Consider the following 12,063-nt stretch of genomic DNA (forward strand, 5'->3'; position numbering starts at 1 on the left):
AGAACAAATATGTATGTCGAAAACTCTAACAAGCAAGTTGCATATGAAGCGGCGTCTTTATGCTCATCGCTTGGAGGAAGGTGTGTTCGTACACTAACACTTAATGTTGTTTAAAGAAATTCTCTCAAACTTGGAGGCCATGGAGGTTCAAGATGATAAGAAAGATCTAGGATTGATTCTACTTTGTTCGTTGCCCCGTCTTATTCAACCTTTAGAGACACGATTTTATATAGCCGCGAGTCTCTCACGCTTGATGAGGTTTATGATTCTTTAACCTCGTATGATAAGATGAAGCATCTTGTGGTTAAACCCAACTCTCGGGGAGAGGGTCTCATTGTTCGTGGGAGACAAGACCTAATGTTGATGATGATCGTGGTAGAACACGAGAACGGAATCCTCGTGGTAAATCTAAGGGTAGATCAAGTCTTCAAACAGAGGTAAAACTTGCAACTTCGCAAGAAGAAAGGGCACATTAAACTGAAAAGCTATAAGCTACAAAATAAGATTAAAAGGAGAGGTCTGCGAATCAAAAGGAAAACAACGGAAAATTCCGGTGAAGTCGATGTTGTAGAAGACTACGGCGATGGTGAACTTCTAGTCGCTCATCAATGATTCTAAAGTAAGCGAGGAGTGGATACTTGATTCAGTCTGCACCTTCCACATGAGTCCCAATCGGGATTGGTTTACAACTTATGAAACAAGATTCAAAGGTGTTGTTTTGATGGGAAATAATGCTTCATGTAAAATCGCAGTGTTGGAACAATTAAAGTTAAGATGTTTGATGGAGTTGTCGAACACTTAGTGACGTGCGGCATGTTCCGTAATTGAAAAGAAATTTAATTTCGTTGAGTACTCTTGATTCAAAAGGGTACAGATACACAAATTGAAAGTGGGGTTTTAAAGATTTCAAAGGGTCCTTGTTGTGATGAAAGGGCAAAGAAATATTGCCAAGTTATATGTATTATGGGGTTCTCATCATTCGGTGATGCAATTGTCGCTTCCTCTTCCTTGTCGATGATGATATTACTAAACTTTGGCATATGCGCCTAGGGCATATGAGTGAGAATGGCATGGCGAATTAAGCAAAGAGGACTTTTAATGGGCAAGGAATTTGCAAACTGAATTTCTGTGAGCACCGTGTTTTTGGGAAGCAAAGAGAGTTCGATTCACTAGAGGAATCCATAACACGAAGAAAACGTTGGAGTATATCCATTCGATCCGTGGGGGCCGTCCAGAGTGCCTTCGAGAGGTGGAGCTAATTATATGCTAACCTTTATTGATGATTTTTCCAAAAGTTTGGGCGTTCTTCACGAAGCGTAAAGCGATGTGTTTTCCGCATTTAAGTCTTGGAAAATTATGATTGAAAAGCAGACGGAAAAGCAGATAAAATACCTCCGCATGCAGACAATGGCTTAGAGTTCGCTCGATGAGTTTAATAGATTGTGCAAGTCGGAAGGGATCATGAGACACTTGACGATTCGTCATACTCCACAACAAAACGGCGTTGCGTAACGAATGAACGAACGATCATGGAGAAGGTTCGATGTATGTTGTCAAATGCCAACTTACAAGTCATTTTGGGCGATGACCTCATCGCATGTTTTTGATCAACCGATCTCCATCCGCTGCCATTGAGAAAAGACTCCACAAGAGGTATGGTCCGTAATCCCGCTAATTATTACGATTTAAAGATTTTTGGGTGTCTGCGTATGCTCATGTTGATAATGGAAAATTGGAACCGAGATCCATTAAATGCGTTTTCTTGGTTATAAAGCTGGTGTAAAAGGCTATAAGTTATGGTGTCACGAAAATAGAAAAGTTGTGATTAGTAGAGATGTTGTTTTTGATGAAACGCTATGCTACCTAACTTATCTCTTAAAGACTCTTCCAATAAAGAAAACCAAAAGCGGGTGGAGCATCGATTAATCTGTAATCAACTCCTCAAGCCAATACAAAATTGAGAATAGAGTTGCTTCTTCACCGCAATACTCTATCGCCAAAAACAGACAAGAAGAGAAATTAAACCTCCAAAGAAGTATGCCGAGGTTGATCTAGTTGCTTATGCTTTAAATGTGGTGAAGATATAGATGCGAATCAAGAGCCATTTAATTATTCTCGAGGCGATTAGTCGTGAAGACTCGAAAAAGTGGATGTTTGCTATGCAAGAGGAGATGGAATCACTCCACAAAAACGTAACATGGGATCTTGTAAAACTTCCTAAAGGTAAAAAGGCTTCGTTGTAAATGGGTGTTTAAAAGAAAGAAGGGACTCAGAGTTGAAGAACCCAGATATAAAGCAAGGCTTGTTGCAAAGGGTTCTGATCAAATTCGAGTGGACTTCATGATGTGTTCTCTCCGGTTGTTAAGCATAGTTCGATTGAGCTTTGCTTGGTATTGTGGCCATGCATGATTTGGAGCTTGAGCGGTTAGATGTAAAAACGCATTTTGCATGGAGAACTTGAGGAAGATATTTACATGCAACAACCGAGGGTTTTATAGTCTCGAAAAAAGAGGACTATGTTTGCTTGTGAAAAAGTCCCTTTACGGTTTGAAACAATACCAAGACAAGGGTACAAGAGGTTTGATTCCTTTATGACTTCTCATGATTTCAAAAGAAGTAGTTTTGACAGTTGTGTCTACTTTAAGAAAAATGTTGATGGTTCTTTTGTGTATCTACTTCTTTATGTTGATGACATGTTGATAGCGAAGAAAAGATAAAAGAGAGATAAGAAAGGTTAAAGCCCAACTAAGTGAAGAATTTGAGATGAAAGATTTAGGACCAGCAAAGAAGATACTTGGTATGGAGATTCTCGAGAGATAGAAAAGCAAGTAAATTGTACCTAAGTCGAAGGGTACATTGAGAAAGTTCTTTGCAAGTTCAATATGCAGAGTGCTAAGCTCGTTAGTACTCCTTTAGCAGCCATTTCAGACTTTCATCTACCTTATCTCCTCAATCGATAATGAGATTGAGTACATGTCACATGTTCCATACTCTAGTGCAATGAGGATCTCTCATGTATGCTATGGTTTGTTCACGTCGGTTTATCATATGCGGTCAAGGCAGCTTAGCGATACATGGCGAATCACGTAAAGAACACCGAAAGCGATTCGATGGATTTTAAGATACTTACGAGGCACTACTAATGTTTGCTTACGCTTTGGAAGAACTAAAGATGGAGTTATAGGGTATGTTGATGCTGATTTTGCTTGGAGACCTTGATAGAAGAAGATCTCTCACGTGTTACGCCTTTACAATCGGAGGTTGTGCAATTAGTTGAAAGCCACTTTGCAAACTACGATCGCTTTGTCTACCAATCAAGCTGAGTACATGGCGATTCATCGAGGCTTGTAAAGAAGCTATTTGGTTGAAGGGACTATTTAGTGAACTCAATGAAGACCTTCAAATCAAGACAATGATTTTGTGACAAATCAGTGCCATCTTTCTTACAAAAGATCAAATGTTTCATGAGAGAACAAAACACATTGATATTCGGTATCATTTTGTTCGTGATATTATTGCTCGTGGTGATATTGTTGTGAGCAAAATTAGCACTCATGAAAATCCTGCAGATATGATGACTAAGTCACTTCCTATAACCAAGTTTGAGCATTGCTTAGACTTGGTTGGTGTTCATTGTTGAAGTTAAACCCTTAAGGGTTTTTGGAAGAGGTGAAGAACTTGTTTATTGAAAGTTCGCGATGAAGAACTTGTTCATTGAGAATTTGTGTCAAGGTGGAGATTGTTAGAATTAAGTGACCCAAATTTTATTTAAATAAAATACGATGGAAAATAAAATAAAAGTAAAATCCATATAGAACTAGACTTCTTTTATTTTATTTTAGAATAAGGTTTTAAACCTTATTAAACTCCATCTATTTTATATTGATTAGGATAAGGTGTTTCAATCCTACTAGAATATGGCTTTGCAAGCCTATAAATAGACACACTATTCCTCTTGTATTTGAAAAAAAATTTTCGACATAGTGAATTTTCTTCTCCTCTTGTGGTTTTTTTCCGAAAGGGTTTCACGTAAAATTTGTGTGTTCTTTATTTTATTTATTTTATTCTATTTTATTTTTCACAATTTCTATTTTGAATTCAAGATAATTCAAATTTTGAGTCTAAAAGAGTTTCATTCTAATTATCTAGACTTATAACGTTTCATTTATATAATCATAAAATATATAAGCGCATAAAAAGATTTTGACTCTAATTATCTCTATTTAGAACTCTAAACTAAATAGAAATAAATTTAATCTAGATTAAATCTATTAAATCGATCGATTAAATGAAATCTATATAAAAATTTTCTATTTCTATATAATTTAGATGTAAAATATACTAAAATATAAAATAAACTAGAAAATAAAAATGGAGTCGATAATATTAGTAATATTACTATATTAATATAAAAGAAATATAACTAAGATATAAAAAAGATATTAAATATATAAAATATATAGATAAATAATAAATATATATATAAAATTTTAATTTAAATCAATTATTAGATTCTATCAACATTAGCTTGAATATTAGATTGAATCTACCATTATTATATTAAATATGTTATATTTATATTAAGTTTATATTAAGTATGGCATTAAAATTAGAAAAAATTCTAGTTTTTCTAAATTGAGTCTCTAATTCATATTAATAATTCATATTAATTATGAATAACTAATAGATAGTTAATAGATAAGATCTAATAGTTTGTTTGAATCCCTATGGATACCAAATTTCTATTATTTGAGCCCGCTTAGCTCGGAGGTTAGAGCATCGCATTTGTAATGCGATAGTATGGACTAATCTAAAATAAAATAGAAAGATATGGTAAAAACTAAAAACAGTGGATCACATGACCGTGTGACAGGCCTGCACTGCGTGGCTCAAAGACATGGACATGTGGCCAAACCAACAACTTGAGTGTAACTTAAGATTACATGGACGTGTCGCCAGTCAGGTAACTCTTTGAGACCATCTAGACAAACTTACACAAAAATCAAATAGGCCACATGGTCGTGTCATGCAACTGTGGGATAGATGGCCATGTCGCATCGTGTCACGCATCAGGTGTGTCAAAAATACCTTCAAACACAAGCCAATTCATCTACTATAACACCCTAAATTGGGGCTAGAGATATTAAGGTTTGTTGGTTAGGTCTTGCTTTGGAAGGGTCAAGTTAGTTTTGTGTTTTAGGAATAGAATGAGCCTATTGGTTCAATGGTTATGAGTCTGTTTTTCCTTAGGTCTCATGTTTGAATCCTCGCGTAATGCTAAGTGGAAACTATTTTATATTTGGCACTTTTTTTAAAAAAAGCTCATAGGTTAATTTTTAAAATTTATCTTATTATTCTTATTTTTATTAATTTTGAAAAGAATAGAATAAAAAGTGCCACATTTTTTCTCATATTTTTCTTTTCTCTCCCCTCACATCGTTTCTTTCATTTTTCCAAATTTGATTTGTGCTATTCTTTTGCTAATGTGATCCTTTTGCTATTATTTTGTTTCTTTCAATTCATTCTTATTCTTTAATTCTTCCTTTGTCCACTTTCAAGATACTTCAATTTTACTATTTTTGTCACCTCAATTTGTTCCAACATCACTATTGTTAATTTCCTTCTCAAGTGTTTATTAGTTTTCTTGTTCTTCGCTCAATCAAGTGTCAATCCAAATGGGTGTAAGTGTCGCTTCCTTTTTGTTTTATATAAGTTTCTTCAATTCTTTATATATGGTTTCAATTAAACTTCTTATAGATTTAGCATGTTGCAAAATTGAGTTTTCAAATCGATTAATTTAGGGGTGTCATTGATTGTTATGCATTGGAATCGTCTTTTAGGTGTGTGTTCTAAACATTTGTAATTGAAGGTTGATTTAATGCTAAAATTGTTTTGTTTCAGATTTGGTGTGGTTTTGGTCCACACAGTGCAGGCCGCACACCTGGCGATCTACATTGCCATGTGCCTAGTTTAGGTTAGGTTGATTTTCTTGTCACACTACGAGTGGGTCACATACGCGGCCACACGACCATGTAACCCTTGTTAGGAAAGTTTGTCTATCACACATGGGCATGTGCCTCACCACATGGGTGTATCTTTCGCCATATGGTCGTGTCTCCCTACTTCCAAAATTGTGTAATTTTGTCACATGGGCACAGATTCATGGTCCTGCCACCGGCTAGTATCTCAATACACCGGGCGTGTCTCACCGATATTCATGCATCATCACATGGTCTCGATCGTCCCACCAATGCAGTAGTTCTATTTTGCATATTTTTCGACTTTTTACAAATTGTTTCATTTTGTTCCCGGGATCCTTGCTCATTTAAGTTTCGAAGAATGTTTTGGACATGAATTTTGGTTGTTGGTTGACTGATGGATATGTTATACATTTGTATAAATATGAATAATTTTGATTATTTCTCGCAAATGGTTATTATGATCTGTTAAATTAGTTTGTGTTATAAGATTGATTAGATGTAAATTTGAAATTTTTCATATTGTAGATTCTGTTAACCTGTATCGATCATGAGTATCATAAAGTAAAATATGAATATGTCTGATTCGAATTATTTGTACAGTCCATGTAACTTGAATATGCATTATGTCCGGGATACGATTATGAAGAGAAGGAAGATTGATTTGGCGCTTTTAATTGCATTATTAAAATATGACGATAAAATTGCAATCATATTAGCGCTTGACTACTTAATAACTCAAGTGGCAAATGACCATAATAAGGTTTTTTCGGTTGGATGGGTCCACCATAACCCAAGCATTGGTGTGTAGAGGTTGGAAAAGGTTTAGTATACCCTATTTGGTTTGTGATGGATGGTTGAAGATGGTGTGTATATGCTAGATAGGTGGGGTTTGGGTTATATTGCATATGATTAAAATTTGCATGTTTGTTACTTTTGGCGCCTACTCTAACATGATATCAAATTAAGAAATGGTCTCATTATGTGATTGAGTTTCACATGCATACATTTTGCATGTTTGTTAAGTGATATAATAATTTAATGTGCCAATCGATATGATCTCGTTAATGATTTGATTAAGGTAATGGTAAATTTTAGTTAATCTGGTCGACTTTATTTAACTACGATTTTTAATACTCACATCGAACTTTCGTAGCTCATTTCCTTAGTTTTTTCCCTTGTTAGGTAATTCACGAGGATAGGTGTCGGACTTAGCAATAGATGTCTCAAATTCTCATTTCAGTTTGGGTTTTAAATAATATTCATGAAGTTTGGTAATGTGCTTTAGTTGGATTTGTAATAACTTTTATAAGGACTGTGGTATGAGTTTTGGTTTTGGGCTCGAAAGTTTTGGTTTCGGTTTGGAATATTTTATGATCTTGTGCATGGATATTTGTTTTCGAGTGGGTTTTGATTTTGATCTAAATTTGTGATTCCATGCATGGGTTTTTAATAACTATCTATGGTTTTCATTCAAGGTAAAAGTGCAATATTTTACATTGCAAAATTTCGTTTGAAACTTCAATTATCAAAACTTCCAAATTTGTTTTGGTTACAAATTCAATTCATGAGTTGCTAATCGTGTTTTAAACTAGTGTTTGAAAATTGGAAGATAAGTTGTTACGAATTATGTTAAACTTGAGCAACAACGGAATTGAAAAAGTTTTGTAAAAATTAAATAGTTTTTGTGTTCTTAGCCATTGTGGTGACCAATGTGACCTCATGAATGCGGTAAACTTCTAGGTCGGTTTTGGGGTTTACACCTACAATTTCTTAGGCATCAAGCCATACATTTACCATCACATTAACCTATTCAAAGTGTACCAAAACATGCCAAAATATGTCCATTCACATTCAACCTATGTGCCTAATCAATATACCCTTATTGGCATCACATTTCGACATAAACAACAACCATGAAAAACAAGACATAATCAGCATATTAACCTTCTTCAATCATCCAATAATTTCAAACTAACATATGCTATAATCAACTATTTATGTAACACCCTAACCCGTGATTCACACCGAATAAGGCACGCTCATATAATACATTTACAAGTACAAAAATATATATCGTTTATTTCCAAAATTTTAAAACTCGAATAGCAATCATTAGTTCAATCATATAAATCAAAATTTCACATATTAGTTACGTAACCAACCAAAACTAGTCATGTTTCACTAGCCACTTCACACATAGGTAAATCATACTTGATAACACAACCTTTTCAAATCAATAATCTAATCCCAAAATTTGAACCAATTAACATGCATTAAGTGAATATTATACATGCTTTATAATAACAACATTCGATCCATACATCACAAAATTATAACATTCATTCATGTGTACTACTTAACCAACTAACCAAAATATTTTACTATTATAAAACATCATATCATAATACGATACATTATATTTTCATTAGCAATCTTATGGCTATATAGTGCATTTGGACACCTATTTAATCATCAATCATATGTCACTTTTATATACTCAATTTACAACAATACATCCATTAACATCCATTATAAAACTTACCCACTTGTGCATATTTAAACCACAACTAGCTCTATCAAATCATAAAATTAACTAATATCAATATATGTTATTTATGAGCTTTGTACATGCACATATTAGCTAAGTTGAATTATACCCCACAAAAAAATGGGAAAAATTATACAAGTACATACAAATATTTCCAAAAGATCAAACTTAATTGCAAATGTAACCAATTCAACCTACCTATTTCATATGCTAAATAACAAATTAAAATTTCACAAATATACAACAAAATCATTACTCATCCATACGGCTATCAAAATAACCTATGATTTTACCCATTCCTCCTTAGTAAACTTTATCATTAAATTACAAAAGACAAATCAAACTTACCTAATTTGCATGCAACCATCATATTTTAACATTACATAATTCAATATTGTGTAACACCCAAACTCGGCCTAGATGTTAAAGTAGAATCAAGGTTGCATCAAAGCGTCGTTCAAGAATCGAAGTTACCGATTAAAACCTTTTGTACGGGTTAGCAAATCATCTGTCACAAACATTTGCCAAACTATTTTCCTTTGGAATATTAATTCAACTTAAATGGCAAGCATTTTGAAAATCGTGAATGTTTTGAAAACTCAAGTTTTCCTAGACTAGCATTTAATATAAGAAATGAAAAGCCCAATTAAAAATTTAATCCCTCAATGGCCTTATTACGTAATTAAAACCTCAAAACATAAAATTCAAATAAAAGTCTACAACAGAGCATCGCGTCGTGGCCACCTCGAGTCCTCGCGGCTCCAAATCGCCTAAGGTTGGGGATTACCCAGATAGTTAGACGTAAGGGTGAGTTTGCGAAAACTCAGTGTAATCCTTATAATACAAACGTCAAATATACTCGGATGCGTAAACAACCGGGCCCGAGCTCATCACAAAGATTGTGTGCCTTAAGCCCAATACGTAATCAGATTTCGCAGATATGCGATGATTTCCACCAAATTTTCCAACCAACACACCACCCATACCAACCAACACACCATGGGGATAAAATCGACCCACCCATTTCACACACCAAGCTTAGCAGATTGCGGCATTAAGTCAACAGAATCGACTCAATGTCAGAGATAGAATGACTAAAGGTCAGAAATACAAAGAACGCCAGCTAATGTAACGGCTATAAGCAATAAGTATCAGGTTGAAAGTTTTGTACAGAATCTGCCACAGTCGCATAACTTCCTCCGTCTCATAATAACCCAACCCCATGCAACATGTCATGTTATAAATATTACGCATGCAAAGTCATACCAAGACGCGGCATGCAAAGTCATACTCAAGACAATCATATATACATTAGTGATACGGAACATAAGGGCATAATCGTCATTCTACCATGCAGGGCATTACCGTCATTTTACACTACAAGGATATTTTAGTGATTTTACAAACCGGTCTTAACAACCCAACAGAAGGTCCACCGTCACCTCGAGTGACTTAAGTAACCTAAACAGACATAACGGTGCAAATGGGCATAAGGCCTATTACCGACCCAAGTGGGCCCACACCCTCGTGTGGCCTATTTAGCCAAATTTAGATACACTATGTGACCTACATAGTCCATCCAATAATTATCACAAATTGCATTTATCCGTATGGGGCCCACACCGTAACTACTTAAGTCGTAGCGACATGACACCTTTGTGAGAACGCGTCAAGTCCACGATCACCAACCTTGGTTAAGTAGGTATGAAATAATCCTCCTAAAACTAGTGATCACTAACTCATCTTGTTCGCCTATTTGCCGCCAATTCTCATGTTAGCTTCGATGTAGGATTACTTTCAACCATTAGGAAAATTCCTTATTTTTTATGACCACTTCAACCATAAAGTTCCATTCCAAATAAATACTCCATTATGCATCCCAAGACTTGAACCTTAAACCTCACAGCTATGTAACACGCCACCTTGTCACTCCACCACATGCTCTTTCTGTCACCATTTTAGCCTCAATTAATTACAAGGTCTATAGGCCAAAGTCCGTGTTCCTTAAAAAGAAAACTAAAATAAATTGCAAGAGCCAAGAGTTGAACCTGTGCTCACTTGCAACCTTAATGACACCACCACCACTAGACCACATGCTTCCTTATGTCATTTGTCGAAACCTCTTTTTAAAGGGATGTTTTCTTTAAAACGAGAGTCGCCACCAACCTTTTTGGTGTGGTTGGATCACTTTTATAAAACATTTTAGTCCATGAAAATGCGAGAAAATAGGTTCGGAGTCTACATGCACGAAGAAGGATTAACACCCTTGCAACGCCCAATATTGGTACCAAATTGAATAGTTTTGTCTTAATGTCAAAAGTTTCAAAGAATTTAACAAAAGGATCATTTTTAAAAAATTGAATAATTTGAGCTGAAAATCGAGATTCTTTTTCAAAAGACAAACATCACATCCAAGATGATTCGAACGATATTCTTAAACTTTAGTAACTAAAATCATCTTGTGATTTACAAAATCTATTTAAAAGGATATTTTGACAAACGGGAAATCGCAACCCAAAGATGTTAGGGCATTACTTCTAATTCCTAAATACAAAAGATATTGCTTTTCTAAAATTCCTTTGGATTAAATGAAATATAAAACTTTAAAAGCGATGATGCATTTAACCTATTAAAAAGATCAATATTAAACTAATTAAACTACATACTTTAACATTTCATGCAAATATAATATAGAAAATGATAAATACGACATAAATTACAAAATATACATTAACATTCATGCATATATAATAACATAAATATACACACATTATTATTTAATGCAAAATACAAAATAGCAAAATAATGAATATAACAACACAAATTACACATATATAATAGTATTTCATGCGAATATAATATTAAAATAACGACATAAATAATCAATTTTCATACGAATATATAACAATAACAAAATATAAATAACAAATATCCCATGAGATAAAATTAACATATTAAAACAATACCAAATAAATACAAAAGGATAAAACAAACAATTTGAAAAAACAATTTGAAAAATAAATGAGGAAAAAAATATTTAAAGTAATATATAATTAATAAAAGAGTAATTTTAAAAATACAAATATATTTTATGATATAATAGCTTAATATATATATTTATATAAATAATACTATATTAAATATGTGCAAAACTTTATAATAAATTTTAGAATTTTTCATAATATGCTAAATAATTAACAATGATATATATATTATTTAATAATAGTATGCAAATTTTTAAAATTATACATAATAATAAATATTGAAGTAATATAAAATATAATAAAAATAATATAATGAATAATATATATAGTAAAATGATATAATATATTATAAAATATATAAATAAAACTTAGATAAATAATAATAATAAATAGCGATAAGTAAAAATGATATATATAATAAATCATTTATATATATACATAATATTTATAGTAAAATAAATAATATATAAATTATTTAAAATAAATTGTATATGAAAAAATAGAAAGGAAAAAATTAAATGGAAACAAATCTCTAGGGTAAAATTTTAAA

This window comes from Gossypium arboreum, chromosome 3 (genome assembly GCF_025698485.1).
Source record: "Gossypium arboreum isolate Shixiya-1 chromosome 3, ASM2569848v2, whole genome shotgun sequence".
Lineage (NCBI taxonomy): Eukaryota > Viridiplantae > Streptophyta > Magnoliopsida > Malvales > Malvaceae > Gossypium > Gossypium arboreum.